This window comes from Camellia sinensis, chromosome 1 (genome assembly GCF_055761805.1).
Source record: "Camellia sinensis isolate YWXY chromosome 1, ASM5576180v1, whole genome shotgun sequence".
NCBI lineage: Eukaryota > Viridiplantae > Streptophyta > Magnoliopsida > Ericales > Theaceae > Camellia > Camellia sinensis.
The window spans coordinates 136,320,770-136,341,890 of NC_138961.1; positions in this window are offsets into that span (position 1 = coordinate 136,320,770).

The following is a 21,121-nucleotide window of genomic DNA, read 5'->3' on the forward strand; positions in this document are numbered from 1 at the left end:
TGTGGAAGCCATACTGGGGGCAGATCATTAGCCCACAGGGCAATTACCCAGGGGTATTGGTGACCCTACATGCAAAAGGATGCCGAAGCCTATGTAAAGAAGTGTGAACAATGCCAAAGGTTTGCACCTTTGATACATCAGCCAGCTGCTGACCTGAACCCAGTATCCAGCCCTTGGCCGTTTGCCCAATGGGGCATGGATCTGGTTGGACAACTTCCCCAGGCAACTGGGCAGAGAAAATACTTGCTGGTAGCAACATACTACTTTACAAAATGGATAGAGGCAGAACCTCTTGCAAAAATCCGAGATGTGGACGTCAAGAATTTCATATGGAGAAACATCATCACCAGATTTGGGATTCCAAGAGCAATAGTTGCCGACAACGGAACACAGTTTGACAGCAAGCTCATCAAGAACTTTTGTGCAAAATTCAAGATCAAGAATTATTTCTCAACACCAAGTTTTCCTCAAAGCAATGGGTAAGCAGAGGCATCCAACAAAGTAATCCTAGACGGAATAAAGAAGAGGCTGCAGGCAGCAAAAGGAAAGTGGGTAGACAAGTTGCCCAATGTACTTTGGGCATATCGGACTACGCCGAGAAGATCAACGGGAGAATCCCCCTTTGCCATGGCTTATGGCACAGAAGCAGTCATCCCATTGGAAATCGGCATCCCAGGGATCAGAACCCAGGGAGTAGAAAATGGCACCAATGACATACTCTTAGCCCGAGATCTGGATTTATTGGAAGAACGAAGAGAGAAAGCTGCAATTCAGCTTGCAGTATACCAGCAACAGCTTGCCAGAACTTACAACAAGAAGGTTAATCCAAGAGATTTTCAAGTCGGCGACCTAGTACTAAGGAAAGTCGTCGGGAACAAGAAGGATCCCAGGGAAGGCAAGCTTGGCCCAAACTGGGAAGGACCCTACAGAATTACTTCAGTATTAGGCAATGGAGCTTATCAGCTTGAGGATAATGAGGGCAAAGCACTACCCAGACCTTGGAATACTTGTAATTTGAAATATTTCTATCATTAAGATGTGCATCATTTTTTGACCGACGTCATCAATAAAGTCTCTTCAGAATTCTTTCAACACATATGATTGATAAAGTTATGCATTGTTGTTTATTGAAAACGTAATTAATGTGAACCCAAGTCAAACTCAAGTTCACATTGGGGGCAAAGAATAAACCGAGATTATTCCTTAATTCACTTGTTGAAATTTGTAGCAATTTACAAGTTGGAATTAAGCTGATTCCTTATCTTCACTTGTTGAAATTTGTAGCAATTTACAAGTTGAAGTTAAGCTGAGATTATTCCTTAATTCACTTGTTGAAATTTGTAGCAATTTACAAGTTGGAATTAAGCTGATTCCTTACCTTCACTTGTTGAAATTTGTAGCAATTTACAAGTTGAAGTTAAGCCGAGATTATTCCTTAATTCATTTGTTGAAATTTGTAGCAATTTACAAGTTGGAATTAAGCTGATTCCTTACCTTCACTTGTTAAAATTTGTAGCAATTTACAAGTTGAAGTTAAGCCGAGATTATTCCTTAATTCACTTGTTGAAATTTGTAGCAATTTACAAGTTGGAATTAAGCTGATTCCTTACCTTCACTTGTTGAAATTTGTAGCAATTTACAAGTTGAAGTTAAGCCGAGATTATTCCTTAATTCACTTGTTGAAATTTGTAGCAATTTACAAGTTGGAATTAAGCTGATTCCTTATCTTCACTTGTTGAAATTTTTAGCAATTTACAAGTTGAAGTTAAGCCGAGGTTATTGCTTAAGTTCTCATAGCAATATGTGGGTTGCTTAACCCTAAGGAAAATACTTAACACTTGTTGAAATTTGTAGCAATTTACAAGTTTATGTTAAGCCGACATATGATCACCCGTTGAGGTATACAGAAATTTACAGGTTGAAATAAAGGCTAAGTATATTGTTTACTACTTGTTGAAATTTGTAGCAATTTACAAGTAGGATAGATCGAGATTACTGTTTGAAACTTACTTGAGAAGAAACTTGCAAAGTTTACATTCAGAAATATATGTTTTGTACTTGTTAAATTTTATAAAAAAGTTTGCAGGTCAGTATCTTGCCGAAGTAAAAGTTTTGTAGTTATACCCGAGGTATGAAACCCCGAGAAGATTGCACAAAGGAAGCAACATGAAGAAGCATGCAAAAAAATTTCTAAGTACAAGACTATGCAGAAGCAGTCAACAGAACATCACAAGATTAAAACATCCAAAGGAAGAACAGTTGCAGTTACATATTGAAAAAGCCACGTCGGCCATAAGAAGGAGTTTTGCATTATCCAGAAATTAAAAGAGTACAAAATGCAAAAAACAGAAAAAGAAGGAAAAAGGTACAAAAGATATTTTTTCAAGATTCTTCAGTATTAGCCGCTGCTAGGACTGGGACCTCGGACGATTCTGGTGGAACCTCCTCGGCAACCCTTTCTGCTTCAATCTCAGCATCAATCTCAGCCAGCGTATTATCCACATTTCTTTCGGCCAAAAGAAGGTCGAATGATAGTTGCCCGATGGCAATCTCCTTAGGTGCCTCCCCAACCTCATCACCCTCCTCATCCAGGGTTAGATCCATAACTTGCTCAACAGGAGGAAGGGACTTGGCTTCAACAGCATCCTTGGGTCTCCTCACCAAGGCTTCATCTTCATTTTTTTCTCCATCCTCATCCTCGACATCGGCCTCAGTCTCTGATTCGTTTTCAGCCTGACTTGGAGGAAGAAATGGTAAGGGCATGGCATCAGCATTCCGAAGGGGCGAGTCAACAGGGAGATCAAGCTTCTTTATCAGGGACATCCAACCAAGGGAAAATCCCCTGTTGCATGCCTGCCTGACTTGAAGCTTATAATCTTCTGCGACGTCGGCCATACCTTGGGCATAGGCCTTTTCATCGGCCTCTTTGACTTCGGCCTCCTTGGTGGCCAGAGCTTGCTGGAGTTCTTTCTCCGCTTGGGCCCTCTTAGCCTCGGCCTCTCTTTTCTCAGCTTCAGCAACTTTTTTAACGGCCTCAGCGGATTCGGCCTTCTCAAGAGCTAAAGTTTGGGCTTTAGTGGCAGCCTCGGCCTGATCCTCCAGTTTTTTCATTTTTGATTCAAGAGACTTTATCTCCCTCTTCAGAGAGGACGCCTTCCTCTTCATATCAACCAATCTTTGACGATTTTCAAAGGATTGCATTGAAAATGAATGGGCGTGTTGGATAGCCTGAAAGAAAACAGAAGTGTCAGAAAATTTTCTCAGTAAGAAACAAAAGGAAAAAACACAAATGCAAACAGAAATGCTTACCTGAACAGAATGTTGGAGCATGAGAGCATAATTCTCATACTCACTAAGCTTAGCATTTCACTCCAAATCATTTGGAAGCAGAAGAGCAGTACTGAGGGCGACACCAACGTTAATATCGTCGGCACTTTCACTGGCCATGATAGGCCTATCCTCCAGAGTTAGTTCAGGAGCCCATGGAACATCGGGCTTCTTTGACGCCGAGGTCGTCGCAGACGATGACCTTGGCCTCTTTGATTGTGTAGAGCCTGAGGGTTGGCCCTCAGCTGACCTCTTGGTGGAAGCAGAGGTTGATTTTCTGCTTTCTGCCAGCTTCGAAATAGGCAAAGCATCCTCAGCTTCGGCATCTGTAGCCTTGGCCTTGGGCTGAGCCTTTTTAACTCTCTTTGGCTTTGGTGGGAGCATTGATTGCGATGGCGCAGCTTCGGCGTCAGTTGGAAGGTCGGCGAGAAGGTCTTGAACAACAGGCCTTGGACGAACCATCTCGGCAGTCTTTACAAGTCTTCGACGACGTTTACGTTCTGGAATTGGTATTAAGTAGGGGGCCGAAGTTGATGGAAGATCGGCTGGGTCAGATGTGGACTCTTGATCTGTTCGGGATGTAGAAGCAGTTAAAGTTGTAGCCGTGGGTGGAGAAAGGCTCTTCTTCCTTTTTCTTGGGACGTCGGGTAAAGTGGATTTATATGTAGGGATGAAGTTTAGTAATAGTGGGGCTTTTCGTTTATGGATTGGAAGGTTAAGGAGTGTTTTCAGATCTGTTCCTGGGAAGAAGGATTGACGAAAATTTTTCGGTGGCTGATGAAGATCTGCAGGACAAAGAAACAGACGTCAGAAACAAAAAGTATTAAAGACTTAAATAAAAACAACTAAGTGTTGACTCAGGGCTCTTACTCTTTCCCTCTGTAATTGTTCGAGGAAGAGGGTAGAGGTGGACATCTTCATCTGGGCCAAATTCCCAATTTCCAGAAGCAATGACAAAATCATCTCCAGCCCCCTTGTTGGAGTCTGGGAGGTCGGCTACAATTTTGTACTAGGTAGATCTCGGCTTAAGGTAATAGACAAAACCCCTATCCTTCAGGTCGAGAGGGCACATGGTATAACAATATTGAAGGTCGGCTAGGGTGATTCTGAGGTTTTCCTGCCTAGCTAGGGCTATGATACCATTAATCACCTTATAGGAATTGATAGTAAGTTGCATGGGGTTCAGCTTATAGAAATGAAGAACTTCGCGAAACAGGGGATCAAGCGGAAGCCGAAGTCCACATTCGGTGAAAGCTACTATAGAAAAAGGCATTGTATGATCTGTGGGCATGATAGTGTCGCTATCCCCAGCTAGCTTAAGGTGAACATCGGCTGGGATAGAGAATTCCTGCCTAAAGTATTCTAGTTTTGTTGGGGTATTTACGCTATGCCTCCACATACCCATCACGTCAACTTAACAAAAGAAGAATGTGTTTTAGAAGATGGGCGTTTAGAGAAGGGTTGCAAGAACCTCGGTAAAGAACTAGGAATGGACTGATAAGGCTTGTTTCAGTTTTCCCTAAAAAATTGAAGGTTCTACACACAAATCCCAAGCTAAGGAACTATAAAGAACAAAATCGAAGGCACAGATCTGGGACAGATACGAAAAACAGAAAATAGAGACATAGTTTCAGAATCAAGAACAGTGGCAAGAAAAATGGTAAAATAGTACAAAAGTTCAAGATATAGCCACAATCCAGGATACAAGTAAATCCAAGGCTTCGAACGAAAGCAACAATGACAACAAACAGACGAAAGCTCATGAAAAAATTTTAGAGTGAAAGGAAAGAATCTTACCAGAACAAATGAAGCCGAGGCAATGTTCGCCGAACCCAGAAATCGGTCGCAACAGTGGGGAAAACTTCACAAGAATGGGAGATTAAGAACAGTTCCAGAAGGGAGATCGAAGCAATGGCAGATCCGAAGAGGAAAGAGCTTTCAGAGAGAGAAAGAGCAAGAAGTCAGAATGAAAAAGTGAAGGAAAAATAAAGGCAAAGAAGAGTTTTATCAAAAATTTGAAACGGCGGCAAAATTAGGGCAATTATTACGCCTAGAGCAACGCACGCGTCAGACGGCGCAGACGAATGACAGACAACTTTCAGGCGCGTCACCGACACGCTCCAATGAAGACAAAACACGTGAAGGGAACAGTTAAATATGCATGACAGCTCATGCGTGTAAAAAAGTACGATTGAAACCTTGTTCTCCGAAGAGAACACATCGGCTGAAAGTGGATTATCTCGGCTAAAACAATTTTTGAGTCATTACTCAGAAAAGGAATATCGAAATATCGGTATAGGTTCCATCACCTCAGAGCGCCGAGGTAATAGAACCTGGGGGGGCAGTTGTGAGGATATATTTTCTGAATACCAACACGTGGCATGGTGACGCCGACGTGTCAGCCGAGGTGCGACGTGTCCTGGTAGTTACGCCGAGGTGATCTCGGAGTTGCCGAGGTTATCTCCAAAGATATCGGAATCCGAGATAGGCGGATAGGGGACAAGAGTCCTAAGACGAAGAGGGGACTTAACCTAGATAAGGATAAAGCTCTTAGGGAGTTTATCTTTATCTCTTAAAGAGTCCAAAGTAAACATTGATATGAAGTTCATAGAAGTCATACTTTTAGTGGGACTTGGATTGAGTATATTATAAAAGAGAGGCACCCCCGTGGGTCTAAGGTATGCAATTTATGTTTTGAGTATTCAGTTTAGCACTTGATTTATCTTTGAGAGATAGACTGACTTGATCGTCGGAGTGCCCCCTGGTGGAAGAACCACCGCCGGAGCTTTTTCTTTCTGTTACAGGTTGCTAAAGCCATCTATTCTGCCTGTGCTCTCCAGCTGATCACTAAACGGGCAGTGTGGTCAGATTTTCACCCACACAAATCCTATATATATATTGATGGACCATGGGATCTGATTCCTAGATTCATTTCTTTTACTCTAACGCATTTTTAGTATCTTATATATATATATATATATTTATATCAAAATTTTTACCAAAGATAATAAAAGATCAAAGATACATGAATTTTAGAGAGAGATTATCCATTGTATTAAAAAATTCGAATAAACATTTTTATATTGTCACATCCATTTTTTGAGTAGTATTATATTCAATAATTATTTTATTATTATTTTTTAATTATATTCAGTAATTATTTTTTCATTATTTTGTGAGTTGCAGAGAACTTTTTTTTTTTTTGGAGAGAACAAAAAAAGAAAAGAAAAAAAAAGGAAATTAAAAGCAATTTCCCCATTTGTCACTTGTCCATACTCTGGTTGAATGATCATTGAGAGGGTAATTTATAAGAAAATTGGGCCGAGCTGGGCAATGGTCCGTTATGGGCCACAGTACGAAGGACTGAGTAAAATGGCCATGAAGTTATTCCGGTCTAAATGAGGCGTGAAGTTATTCCGGTCCCAAAGAGCTACGGTTAGCTCGGTCACCATACTAAAAGTTATACCGGTCATGGCGCAGTAGTATAGATTGGTCGGAACCATGCTAATTGTTAGCTCGGTCCAATCATGCTATGGTTTGTACAGGAGGAACCGAGGTAGAGTTATTCCGGTCTGATCTGCGGCTTAGCATAACTATGCTTACCTCGGTCATATTGGAGTCCGACCATGGAAAAACCATCTCACTTGGTTTAAGCAGTAAGGGGGTGTTGAAGGATAAGCATTATCTTTCGGGAGTGTGAATCCAAGGAGGACTCTACATGGAGGAGTAAGAGTCCTACTAGGATTATGTCACGCGGAACCTATAAAAACTCACAACATCACCTTTGGAGAGGTAACACACAACTTTGATTCTCGAATACACAGAGCTTTTTGTCTTTGTCTATTTTGCTGACTTAGGCATCAGGGAGGTATCCGGCACACACCCGCCGGCTAGCTCACGTTTGTGTTTTCAGGGAGTAAAAGCGACGACGTACGGAGGAGCGCAGACTTAATCAACAGGATTATACGGGAAGAATATTTCGTGCCCGTACAATTGGCGCCGTTTGTGTGAAAATCAGACTGGAGCAAAACCTCTTGATCAAGCTTTTCCTCTTTAGAAACAATGGCGCATAATGAAGATTTGCCGCAGTCCGCCATCGACGGACAAACACCAGAGGGGGGTGCAAGGCGCGAAGGCCTACCTTCTATCCCTCCCATGGCGGACTTGGAGCCACAGCGGCAAAATCCCAGGAGGGATGCAAGGGGGAGAAGGCGGACTAACAGCCCCCATCACTCTCGTTCACGAAGTCCTAACAGACAAAGGCGGAGGATTGATCCTCAAGTTTTGGAGGACTGTGTGAAGGAGCAAGATGAATTAATAAGGAAGATGGCGGCAGACATGGAGGCCATGAAGTGCCAGATCAAGGGAAAGAGGGTGGCGATAGGAGAGGGGCGCAAAGGCAATGCGCCTTCTCGCCACTCAGAAGATCATAGTAGGCATACCACGACATCGCAAGCAGAGAGTAGAAGCCTCAGGATGAGCGACACTCAATCAAGGACTTCCAGAACTCGTTACTCCTGGTCTGAGAGAACGAGATCATTAAGGTCTTACACAGAAGGAAGTACCTATCGGCCCTCACATACGCACCATACATCATCCAGGCAAACAGAGTTGTCTAGATTGTCCGACTTACGGACTATGCTTGAAGAAAGGGCGCGACAGAAGGAGGATGCTAGGGCACGCGGCCCGCACAGAGTTTCAGCCTTTCGGCGGTTGGTTCCTCGGACGCATGGAAGCGTCGAGGTTGGAATGCCAGCACCACACCTTGCCTATGAACCAATAGATAAAACGTTGGCAAGACTACATAGCTCGCCGTTCGTTCCAGCGATAGAGAACCCATCATTACCCTCAGGCTTCATCCAACCTAAATTTACCACGTACGAAAGGAAGACAGACTCTTACATACACCTAAGCCACTTCTGCCAGGTTATGCCAGTATATCGATGAAACGAGGCTTTGATGTGCATCCTCTTCCCATTAAGCGTTTTTTGACCTAGGCTTGACTTGGTTCGAAAAACTTCCAGAAGGCAGCATAGCCTCCTGGGCGCAATTGGCGGAGGCATTCGTAACAAGGTTCAGAACAAACACCAAAACCCCGGTGGAAATTGATCAACTGCTCTCCATCGACATGGGCGAAAAAGAGTCATTAAAATCCTACAATAGCCGCTACTGGGAGACCTTCAACCAGATTGGGGACTGCCCCACCAATCTTGCTATCACACAATACAAAAAAGGCCTTCCAGTCGGGAACAGACTAAAGGACTCAATCACTATGACACCGCCTCTCATGATGGAGGCCTTAATAGAAAGAGTACACCAACACATTCGGGTAGAAGAAGATGGCGCTCGTGCTAAGGCAAAGTCTAGCACGACCGCAGTACCAGATAAAAAGACTGCGACAAAGGTCAACGCAGTAGAACGTCCTAACAAAAACGGACGAGGCAGGCGGGACAACGGAGAAGACCAGGATAAAAGATGGTTGAGAATCTGCACTGCCATAACCACGGTATTCAAGAAACCGATCTATCAGATTCTGAGCAAAATACGCGATGAGCCTTTCGTCAGATGGCCAGCTAAGTTAGAAGAAGCACAGAAAGACTACGACGAAAGATCGCGATGCACCTTCCACAAAGAAAAGAGGCACCGCACTGAAAATTATATGCCATTAAGACAGCATCTGGAGGAGTTAGTGGCAGCCGGTCACCTGGATAAATACATTGAAGGAGGGACGCAACCAGCCCCCCAGGACCACAATAACCCCAATGGAATGCCAATTGACGCCCCACCTCAAGGTGTGATCAATGTGATACATGGAGTATTCGAACCTGAGCGTGTATGCGAGCTTAGAGGATCGATCAAGAAGGCTGAGCACTTAAGAGAAGTACTAAGCGCTCAACCTACCATAAAAAAGGGGAGAATAGACCCTACGAATGTCATCTCCTTTTCAGACAGAGACTTGGAAAGAATATATTGTCTTCACAACGATGCACTGGTCGTCACCCTCCACATTAAGGATTACGACGTCAAGCGAATTTTGATAGACCAAGGTAGCTCGTGTGAGATAATATACTACGACACCGTTAAACAATTGAAATTGAAGGACAAAGACTTGGCACCAGCTGTGTCCCCCCTGATCGGATTCAACTCAATGCCAGAGTGGCCAGTTGGCAAGATCATCCTTCCAGTCAGGGCATGAAGCGTGACAAAACAAGTGGAGTTTTGGGTATTAAAGGTCCCTTCCACTTACAACATAATCTTGGGAAGAACATGGCTGCATGCCATGCGAGCGGTAACTTCATTCTACCATCAAGTAATACGATTCCCTAACGAAGCTGGGATAATTGAAGAGGTCTTTGTAGACCAAATTATGTCCAAGCAGTGCTTCGTCACGATTAATGGCAGCTGCGCCGCCAAGGGATATGTTCATTCAGTGGAAGAACCTGAGAGTAATGAACTGTTCACAGATGTCGGCAAAGCAGCTGATCAAAAAGCGGTGGAAGACTTGGTAGAGGTAAGAATAGATGAAAAGAACCCGGATAAGTTCTTTTTGCTCGGTTCGTCGTTGTCCAGCACTAAGAGATTAGAGGTCTTAGAATTCTTGACCTCTAATATCGAAGTGTTCTCCTGGACACCCTACGACATGCCACGCATTGATCCAAACTTCATCTGTCACCAACTCAATGTCCACCCATCCGCCAGACCAATCATTCAGCGCACTCGCAGATCGGCACTCCACCACGCCGAGATAGTGGCAGAAGAAGTAGGAAATCTGCTAGAGGTAGGAGCTATCAGAGAGGTGTACTACCCTAAATGGATTTCCAACACAGTCGTGGTACCAAAGAAGAATGGCAAATGGCGTGTGTGCGTCGACTATAAGACAGTCAACAAAGCATGCCCAAAGGATAGCTTCCCCCTACCACGGATAAATCAATTGGTAGACTTAACGATGGGGCACAACCGGCTTAGCTTTCTGGATGCGTACAGAGGCTACCATCAGATTGCCATGTACGAACCAGACCAGGAGGTCACGTCCTTTACAACTCCAAGAGGACTCTATTGCTACAAGGTCATGCCCTTTGGCCTAAAGAATGTAGGGGCAACATTCCAACGGATGGTCACCAAGATGTTTGAGCCATTGTTAGGCAAAACAATGGAAGCTTACATCGACGACATGGTGGTCAAGAGCAAGGACAAGAATGACCATCTAAGGGACCTAGGTGAGATGTTCCAGATCCTGAAGAAACCCAAATTGCGCCTTAATGCATCTAAGTGCACGTTCGGTGTAGGATCTGGCAAATTCCTGGGCTTCCTAGTGACCAATCGGGGTATAGAGGCAGACCCCTCCCAGATCAAAGCCATTCAGGATCTGAAGAGGCCTAACTCAGTAAAAGAAGTACAACATCTCACCGACATGGCTGCTGCACTCAACCGATTCATTAGCCGGTCGTCAGACAGACTACGACCATTTTTTCAAGCATTGAAAGCCAAGTTCGAGTGGGACGAAGAATGCGACCGCGCTCTGGAAAGCTTGAAAGAATACATGTCTTCTCCACCACTACTGGTAACCCCAATACCTGGAGAAGAACTCTTCCTGTACCTGGCAGTCTCTCAGCACGCAATTAGCGCAGCGTTGGTCCGTGCGGAAGGAATCCAACATCTGCCCATCTATTATGTCAGCAAGACATTGCTGGGTGCCAAAACAAGGTACTTGCCACTGGAAAAACTGGCCTTGGCCTTGATGATGGCCTCAAGAAAGTTGTCGCACTACTTTCACGCCCACACCATAGTCGTCCTCACAGCTTTCCCATTAAAAGCTTTGTTTGAGAGGGAAAACTTTTCTGGGCGAATCTTGAAATGGGCAGTAGAGTTGGGACAATTCGACATCAAGTTCCAACCCAGAACCGCGATAAAGGCCCAAGCTTTGACAGACTTTGTCGTAGAATTCACCCCAGGAAGTCATCATATTTGCCCAGTCGACCTGACTGATACAACCGAACCAGGGATAGAAGTTGACGCCGGAATAGCGCAACCCGTGGTGCAGGATATTCAGTCAGACCCCAAGGCAGACCAAAATAAAGAGAGCAAGGAAGAAGCGAACCATGCTACACCAAGCCAAGACTCACCAACAAATAAAGACTTGGTTCAATCAGATAGTGAGGGGCAGACAGTGAGTATGGACCTTAAAGAAAACACCAGCAACATTCTTGACCCCATGGCATCGTCTGATCCCTCCATTTGCTGGAAATTGTTCGTCGGAGAGATGTGGAAGCTCTTTGTGGATGGAGCATCCAACCGGCATGGTGCAGGACTTGGCATAGTCCTCATCTCACTAGATGACCTGGTTGTGGAGCAAGCAATCAACCTTGGATTCCCAGCATCAAACAACGAAGCAGAGTATGAAGCACTTCTTGCAGGTCTCAAATTAGCATCCTACATGAAGGCCACCGAGCTAATGGTGTACAGAGACTCACAGCTGGTGGTAAACCAAATTTCAGGCGATTACGAGACAAAGGATGACAGGATGACTAAGTATCAAGACTTAGTCAGAAAAGAGATCAAGAAATTTAAAGTAATTAGGATAGAACGGATTGGCAAGGAGGAAAACTGCAGAGCAGACAAACTAGCAGGCTTTGCTTCAATGGCAGACACATCCATCTCTCACCCACTACTAATCGATTACCTACCAAGACCAAGCATTGAAGACCCCGAAACAGAAGAGGTATGTTGCGCCGAACTAGGCCCTTCATGGATGGATCCCATCATAGCATTCTTAAAAGACGGCGTCTTACCGGAAGAAAAAAAAGAAGCCAACAAAATTAGAGCAAAGTCGCAGCGATTTTGGCTCTCCCCATCTATGGCATTGTACAAAAAGTCATTCTCAGGACCTTATCTAAAGTGTGTCCACCCCAGCAAAGTAGAGGCATTCTTGTTCGAAATACATAAGGGCGTGTACGGAAGCCACCAAGGAGGAAGATCGTTAGCTTACAGAGCCATTTCACAAGGATACTGGTGGCCATACATGCAAGCAGACTCAGAAAAGTATGTGAAGAAGTGCGAGAAATGTCAGAAGTTCGCACACCAAATACATCAGCCAGCCAGAGAGCTCTTACCGCTAACCAGCCCATGGCCCTTCGCAATGTGGGGCTTGGACATAGTAGGACCACTTCCAACAGCACTCGGAAACAGGAAATTCTTTCTCGCAGCAACAGACTACTTCACAAAGTGGGTGGAAGCAAAAGCATTAACATCAATCAAGGAAAAAGATGTGAAGAAGTTCGTCTGGCAGAATATCATCACTCGGTTCGGCATACCTAAAGCCCTAATATCAGACAATGGCATTCAGTTCGACGACTGAATCTTTAGAGGCTTTTGTGAAGAATACAAGATAGAGTTCTACAATTTTACACCGGCATATCCCCAAGCAAATGGCCAAGTAGAAGCATCAAACAAGGTCATCTTGGATGGATTGAAAAAAAGGCTAGAGAAAGCCAAAGGCAAGTGGGCAAAAGAGCTCCCTCATGTTTTATGGGCTTACCGCACCACACCTCGGCGGTCAACAGGAGAAACTCCATTTTCCTTAGTCTATGGTATGGAGGCAGTAATCCCACTAGAAGTTGGCCTCCCCACAATTCGAAGCGAGAATTTTGATCCAGACTTGAATAGCGAAGCCATAACAATGGAGCTCGACCTTGCGGAAGAAAGAAGAGAAAGAGCACTGGTTCACATCGCCTCATACCAACAAGAGTTATCTAGGAAATATAACAAAATAGTGCATCCAAGGCAATTCAAGACCAGAGATTGGATACTGCGCAAAGTGTTGGGAAACACCATGGTTCCGGGAGATGGCAAGTTAGGGCCCAATTGGGAAGGACCTTACAAAGTGGTTGGATTAGCAAGCAATGGGGCATACCACTTAGAAGATGAGGACGGCAAAGCAATTCCCAGGCCATGGAACACTGCCAATCTCAAACTATTTTATTTTTAGCTTTTCTTCAAAATACTTGTAATTTTTTCTTTTCCCCAATAAAACAAGTAATTTTTTCAGCACAAGTGTTTTATTTTGTAAAAATTGTTTTAGTAAATTAGGGGCATTGAAAACATGGTTGGTTGGAAAAACTAACATCCTTCCTAAGCCCAGGATATGGATCCAGGCTGTAGGATGTTTGGTCGGAATACCCAAACATTTTACTCTAGGATTGGCTGGAAAAAAACCAACTTAGAGGTTGGCTGGATTAAACCAACACCCCTCCTAAGCCCAGGATAAGGATCCAGGCTACAGGACGTTTGGTCGGAATAACCAAACACTATACCCTAGGTTGGCTGGAAAAACCAATCTACAAGTTGGCTGGAAAAACCAACACCTTTCCTGTGACGACCCAGAATTTTTCCCTCCGCTCGAGCGGACTTTTGGGGTTCTCAGCAATTTTGCAGATGGCCTGAGATTCTGGGAGTTGTGAATCTCCGCTCGAGCGGAGAAGTTGACGCTCGAGCGGACTGCTTTATTGGTCTGTGCGCGCTCGAGCGGTTGAAGCGACGCTCGAGCGTGAGAAGTAAGATTTTCCTTGACATTGTAGTGGTGTATTTGGAATTCTCTTAATTTATTTTGGAGTATTGTTTGAGGTGGTAATATGATGGTGAAGTAAGATGGGACCAAAAACTTTAATTCGAACAATTTGTTTATGTTCAACAGTCATTCTTTTGCCCTTTTCTTTTTCCACACTTTGAATTTGAATGTGAGGTTAGAACCATTGAAAAGCTTATCTCCGGGGCTTCAATTTGGACACAAGAACGGCCTAAAATGGAGTCCGGATGGGAGAGTTATGCCTATTTGAAGTTTTGACATCTGTGCTGAATGCATGTACGCTCGAGCATGAAGATGTGCGCTCGAGCGGGTTTTTCGGACCAGCAGCTTTAAAAACGGGATTTTGGATCATTTTAGATGTTTTTCTTCTTTCCTCTTCCTTCCTCTCTTCCATGTCCGAAACCCTAGCCCCCAAACCCTTGAATTCCTTTACTTTGATCACGATCCACCATGGTTTTTGGCATCAAGGATGAAGAACAAGGGAGGATTAATGTTTTTACCCGATTGGAACTTGGATTTGCGAAGGCTTCTTTCCAAGCTCACTCTTTTGCTTGATTATTGAGGTAGGGGTTCTATTTCTCTTCAGTACTTACATCTATGGTTAGATTTGAGGTATTTTCATTGTATAAATGTATAAATTTTCATTTTGAGCATATGGAGGAAATTATGAGATTTGGGAATTTCGGGTTTGAAGCATGAAAGGTTCAATTGATGAGTTAAGGAGGTGAGATATGATCCATAGATGTATAATCAAGGAGAAAATTGGGATGTAAGGTCATGGTATGAGAAGTATGAATTTTTTTATGGAAAACTTTATGTTCTTGAAACCCTAGATGAATTTGTGATGATAAAGAATGATTTTTGCCCAAATTGAAAATAGAATCATGGAATTGGTGGGTTGAATTATGCATGTACAAGTTGAATTGGATTTTTGAGATGTTTTGAAATAATGTTAAAATTTGCGAATGAACTTTGTTATGGGCATTATAAATCATGTTAAATTGAGAAAGGAAATTAGGGGAAATGATTTAAAGAATTAATGTGTGACTTCATATGTGTGTAGGACACGCTTCGGGAGGAATAAATGCTCCACCAATGCACTGTGAGTAATAGTACGGAGATGTACATTTTATTTATTATTGATGATTATTATCACTAATGCTCTGTTTCTTGTAAGTGTTACACGAACATGTTACATGAACGATTATGATGAGTGAAAGTCAATGTGAACGTTGAAAGATTGGCACATATCGGTATGACTTTGGAATGACTTCATTCTATCAATAGCGAATAATAATTCTCTATTATCTATAAGCAAACTACGTCGTTTCTTAATGAATAAATAGAATTATGTTCATCTTTAAGCCAAGTATCTGTATGAAACTGAGATTATTCTATTATGTTACTTATGGACCCGAGGTCATCAAGAACCTGTGACACGCATGCAATGTTTAATATTATTATGTGGCCTCAGTTAATAATTGTTATGATTATTATTATTCAGTTGTTCGCGAGACACCTGTATTAATTTGTGATCAGGCCATGGGAAACTTATGTGCATTATTGCATACTGATACTTTAAGAAGACTGAAATCATTCTCATTACAAGGGCTTTGTGCCATTACAAGTTACATGGGCTTTATGCCATTACAAGTTACATGGGCTTTGTGCCATTACAAGTTTCATGGGCTTTATGCCATTACAAGTTACATGGGCTTTATGCCATCACAAGTTACAAGGGCTTTATGCCATTCCAAGGGCTTTATGCCATTACAAGGGCTTTATGCCATCACAAGTTACAAGGGCTTTATGCCATTACAAGGGTTTTATGCCATCACATGGGCTTAATGCCAATCTATGTTCAAGGGCTTCATGCCAACTTTTCAAGGGCTATATGCCATCTTTCAAGGGCTTTTTATGCCATATGTTTCAAGGGGCTATTGTGCCAGATGTTCCAAGGGCTTTTATGCCATATGTTTCAGGGCTTTAATGCCAATGTGTTTCAAGGGCTTTATGCCGTTTTGATAAGAGCTTCATGCCATTTTGTTAAGGATTTCAAGCCGTTCTGTTAAGGGCTTAAAGCCATTGTGTTTAAGATTAGGCTCAAGGCCGTTTCGTAAAAGATACTTAAAATATAAATGATTTGGATGAAATCCGTATTTGGAGTTACGAAATGTTTCATATGATAAGTAATTTCTGAAATGAGAAAAATGCTATGAACTTATGATATGTCTATAATATGATATGCTTGCCGGACAATTTTCCCCAAAATGCCTAGATGCACTATGGAACCCTGAATGTTCAAGATATGACAAGTTTTCTGAAAAAGATACTTAGCTATGCATACAGAAACAAATAAACCATATGCTCTCTTAATTGATAAACACACGGATATGGATTATAATTCACATTGAGCATTGAACTGTTATGTATTATTATTCACTGAGCTTGACTCACTCTATTTTATGTTGTTTCTGTAGGCACTCAACCTGGAGATCAACCTTCACTTGTGGCTTTTGTTACCCAGTTGTCAAACCCTGAGTATCTAAGCCCTTAGATGTTGATTGTTCAAGTCATGGAGTTTTGCTAGTTTTAATTTGTACCCTAAATGTCTATTAAGATCGGCGTATATGTATGTGTACGTAGCTATCTTCAGGTGCACGTCACTGTATATTTAACTGCATGATGTTCTGTTTGTGATCCTGGCATGGTAGTGGTAGCTCAATGGATATATTGTTATAATTATTATTATTTTTTTTGTTTGCTATTATATACTATTAAATGCTTCCGTTCAGGCCCCGTAGATTATATTCATCAGGTTTTATGTCCGTTTTCTGAGGTGGTCATGCCCAAACTTTTAGGGGCGAGTTCTGGGCGTGACATTTCCTAAGCCCAGGATAAGGATCCAGGCTGCAGGACATTTGGCAGGAATAACCAAACATTTTTCTAAATTGGCAGAATTAACCAATCTAGAGGTTGGCTGGATTAAACTAACTCTTCGTAATCTTCAGCCGAAGTAAGGATATCGGCCAGGGAATAGGTTGGCCGGATTAAACCAACTCTTAGTACTCTACTCTTCAGCCGAAGTAAGGATCTCGGCTAAAGAGTGGTTGGCTGGATTAAACCAACTCTTAGTACTCTTCAACCGATGTAAGGATTTCGGCTAAAGAATGGTTGGCTGGACTGAGCCAACTATTAGTACTCTTCAGCCAAGGTAGGTATCTCGGCTGAAGAGTGGTTGGTAGCTATAATTAGATTGCAAGATCAAGACCAAAATAAGTATCTCGACAAGTGAATATTGTGCCTCATCCAAGACTTCGGTTAGAAAGTAAAGTACAAGCATGAAGATCAACTGAAATAAGAGGTGAACAAAAAAGCAGACTTCATTGAAAATTCAAAACAAGTACAAAGGGTGGGGCCTCAGCTTGGTTACAATTTGTTTCCAACAGCAAAGAAAAAGAAAAAGAAAAAAAAGAAAAATACAAAGTCAGTTAAATAGATCGTCAAGATCGACATCAAGATCAACTCTAAGACCGGTTTCAGCTGGCAGCACAGTCTCGGTTGGGAGCACGGTTTCAGTAGGTAGCTCGTCAATCAGGTTCTCCACCACTGGCTCCAACTGACCTGATTGATCATTGACAACCGAGGTATCATTGGGCACGGTTTCTTCTTCCTCATCTGATTCTTCAAGAAATTGTTGTTGAACGGTCGTAGCATACTCCGCCATTGAGCTCGGTATGAAATATGGTGGAGGATTGTAGACCTTGGTCTCTGGTTGATGACCAAGCTGAGTCACGGCCGCCCTCCAACCGCACTTGAAGAAAAGGTCCTTCGCCGCTTCACATTGCTTAATATAAAGGGCTTCACCTTCTTTAAAACCGCGGGTCTCAGCACCCTCCAACTTCTTCTTCATTTCCTCAATTTCGACATTCTTCTTTCCTTTTAGTTTAGCAAGTTCACGCAAATATTTGTCCTTGATCACGGCTGTGGCTTTTTATTTTTCTTCTTCAGCCGAGCTAACAAGACCGGCCAGATGACCGTTCTCGAATTTTAGCTCAGCTAGCTGCTTCCTAGCCTCTTCTAGCTCGGCAGTTTTTTCAGTTACTTCGGCCATGGCTTGCCTTGCTGTTTTTCGGAGCTCCAACACACGATTGTGGGCAATTTGACTCTTTTGGATGGCCTGAAGAAAAATGGAAAGAAACTAATGACAAAACCGAGCAAAAAGTTGGAAAAATTAGAGAGACCAGAGGGGCTGCTTACCAAGATCATTGATTTCATTGCAGACCGGATGGCCTTGAGCTCGGTCAAATTACTGTGATGCTCCATATCAGGGGGCAGACATACACTCTTAGCCAGATTGAAGGCTAGCATATGGTCTTTGTCAGCCACCACTGAGTCAGTATCACGGATAGCTCGATTTTGGAAAGACATTTTTGGAGCCCACTTGGAGGAGCTAGCCCGGTCAGCACGCTCCGGCTGAGGGCTCGGTGGAAGAGTGGTTTCATCTTTATCAATAAGGCGTTGCTCGGTTTGGATAGTCCAGGCACGCTTGCTGGGGCGAGATGAGGGGGGTTGTTGAGATGGAAGAGCCACCACGGTCTCTTGAGTCTGGGTGGTTGGTGGTACTTCGGCTGGGTGTGTTTCGGTTAAGAGGGCCCTCACTCTGTTCCTCTTCGCCATCTCTTGTTCAGCAGTAGTACGGACCAAGTTAATTTGTGGCAAGGTTGGATCCGGTTCAGGTGATGCCTCCAACAAAAAGTCTGTTACTCTGGCTTTCCGTCGACTGCTGTATCTGTATGTCGATTCAAAATTGAGCAGCTTGGCCCAACTTCTTTCAGGATACCGTAGTGCGGCGCGAAGTGTGTTTAGGTTAGGGTAGCTGTACAATGACTTGAGGTGGGCTGAGTCTGCATAAAGAAGACAACTGTCAGTTCGGTTCAGGAACAGGAAACTGAAATAAAAAAAAAGTATGCAATAGAACCGAGGTAATTATACTGGTGGTCCCTTTATTCCAGTTTATTCGGTCACCAGGAATCTGGGCTTCTTGGTCTTCGAAGTTCTCAGAAACCCAGAAGAAATCATCATCGTTTAAATCTTTATCTGGGGTATCTTGGATTATTTTTTCTCGGCGGCATCGTATTCTTAAATAATAAACCCAGCCGTCTTCTTTTGACCCTATGGAATATTGGTGGAAGAGCTCGGCTAAGCCGAGGTTAAGGCCAGCCCGACGGTTCAGCTCAGCTATGCCATTTATTATACGGTATGAGTTTGTGGAAAGTTGGGTAGGACAAAGGTTGGTTTGTCTAAGGAATTCGCAAAGTAAGGGCTATACAGGGAAGCGTAAACCGCACGCCATAATGGAAATAACGTTAAAGGGGACAAAACCCTGTTTTTCCCAGGGGACGGTGTCTAGCTCGGCTAGAGAAAGGTGGACATCATCTGGGATTTGGTAGTCCTTGCGAAATTCAGCTATTGCACCAGGAGAGTTAACTAAAAACCTATACTTTCCTATTTATGGTCTAAGTTATAGGTAAATTAAACTCGAGTGCTATCTCGATTGGAGATTTGTGCTGTGTAGCTCGGTTGAACGCTCAAAGGAGTGCCTGCGCAACCTAAGTCTGCAAAGTGAAAAACAAAAGTGTTAAGCATAGACCATGGGACCGTGCTAAAAAGAAAACAAAGGCAAGATAAATGAAGCATTTAGCTCTGCTGTGTGGCATACTACGGGTTCAAGCGCGGTTTTAGCAGGGGGTCTGTTAGCTCGGTCTCGGTAAGCGGGTCGATAGCTCAGGAAGAATGAAGGTTTTGTTAGACTGGTTGAGCTCCTAGGGGCAGTTTTCTTAGATTGATCTAAACTAAGAGCGCTGGTTTAGCCCCAAGACATAGCTTGGTCGGAAGTGAGGGTTTCAAACACACTAATTGTGGACTTGGTTCGGTTTGTTATCTAGGCTAAGTTAAATAAAAAGATGGTTTGACTTGTTGAAATTACTAGTATGTCATGAAGTATTAGTTCGGTTGGATAAGACTGACTAAGATTCACAGCAACTACAAACAACTTTTTAGTTCGGTTATATTGTGATTTTGGATCAAATACAGTGTTCTACAGACTGCTTCATGAAATACAAGGGGTTCTTATGAGGTTTTTCCCAGAAAATGCAAGGAAAAACAAAAATGTGTTTTGTAAAAACACCAACAATATGCTATGGATTAAACAAAGTGCGAAAACAAGAAAAATAGAGCAGATTAGTGAAGCTTACCAGGTGAAAAGGAAGGAAAGGGGAAGTAGAAAACAGCCACAGACACGAGCTTCACAGTTGCAAGGATGGAAGAACAATGGAGGCTCGAAGAGAGGGAGAAGGAACTTGAATAGTAAAATGGTTGATTCGAAATGAAGAGCTTATTTTGTGTAGAAGACAGGACAAAAAGGGCGGGACTGTTCAAATTTCGCGAAATACGAAGACGGCGTGACAGCTGCCCTAGGTCAATCAGAGTATGCCACGTGTCGTGGGAATGAGGAGAGATTCAGTTGGTGTGATTGAAAGAGACGTTTTGACCAAACAGGTGCAACCCAGTGTGGATTTAGTTCGGTTGGAAAAGCTAAAGAGTTTTAGGTCAACTGGAAAGGCTTAAGGATTTAGCTCGGTCGTCAAGCTAAAATTGTTAGCTCGGTCGATAAACAGATAATCCTAATCATGCTACGTAGATGGAATTAAGGGGCAATTGAGAGGGTAATTTATAAGAAAATTGGGCCGAGCTGGGCAATGGGCTATTATGGGCCACAGTACGAAGGACTGAGTAAAATGGCCATAAAGTTATTTCGGTCCAAATGAGGCGTGAAGTTATTCCGGTCCCAAAGAGCTACGGTTAGCTCGGTCACCATACTAAAAGTTATACCGGTCATGGGGCAATAGTATAGATCGGTTGGAACCATGCTAATTGTTAGCTCGGTCCAATCATGCTGTGGTTTGTACATGAGGAACCGAGGTAAAGTTATTCCGGTCTGATCTGCGGCTTAGCATAACTATGCTTACCTCGGTCATATTGGAGTCCGACCATGGAAAAACCATCTCACTTGGTTTAAGCAGTAATGGGGTGTTGAAGGATAAGCATTATCTTTCGGGAGTGTGAATCCAAGGAGGACTCTACATGGAGGAGTAAGAGTCCTACTAGGATTATGCCACGCGGAACCTATAAAAACTCACAACATCACCT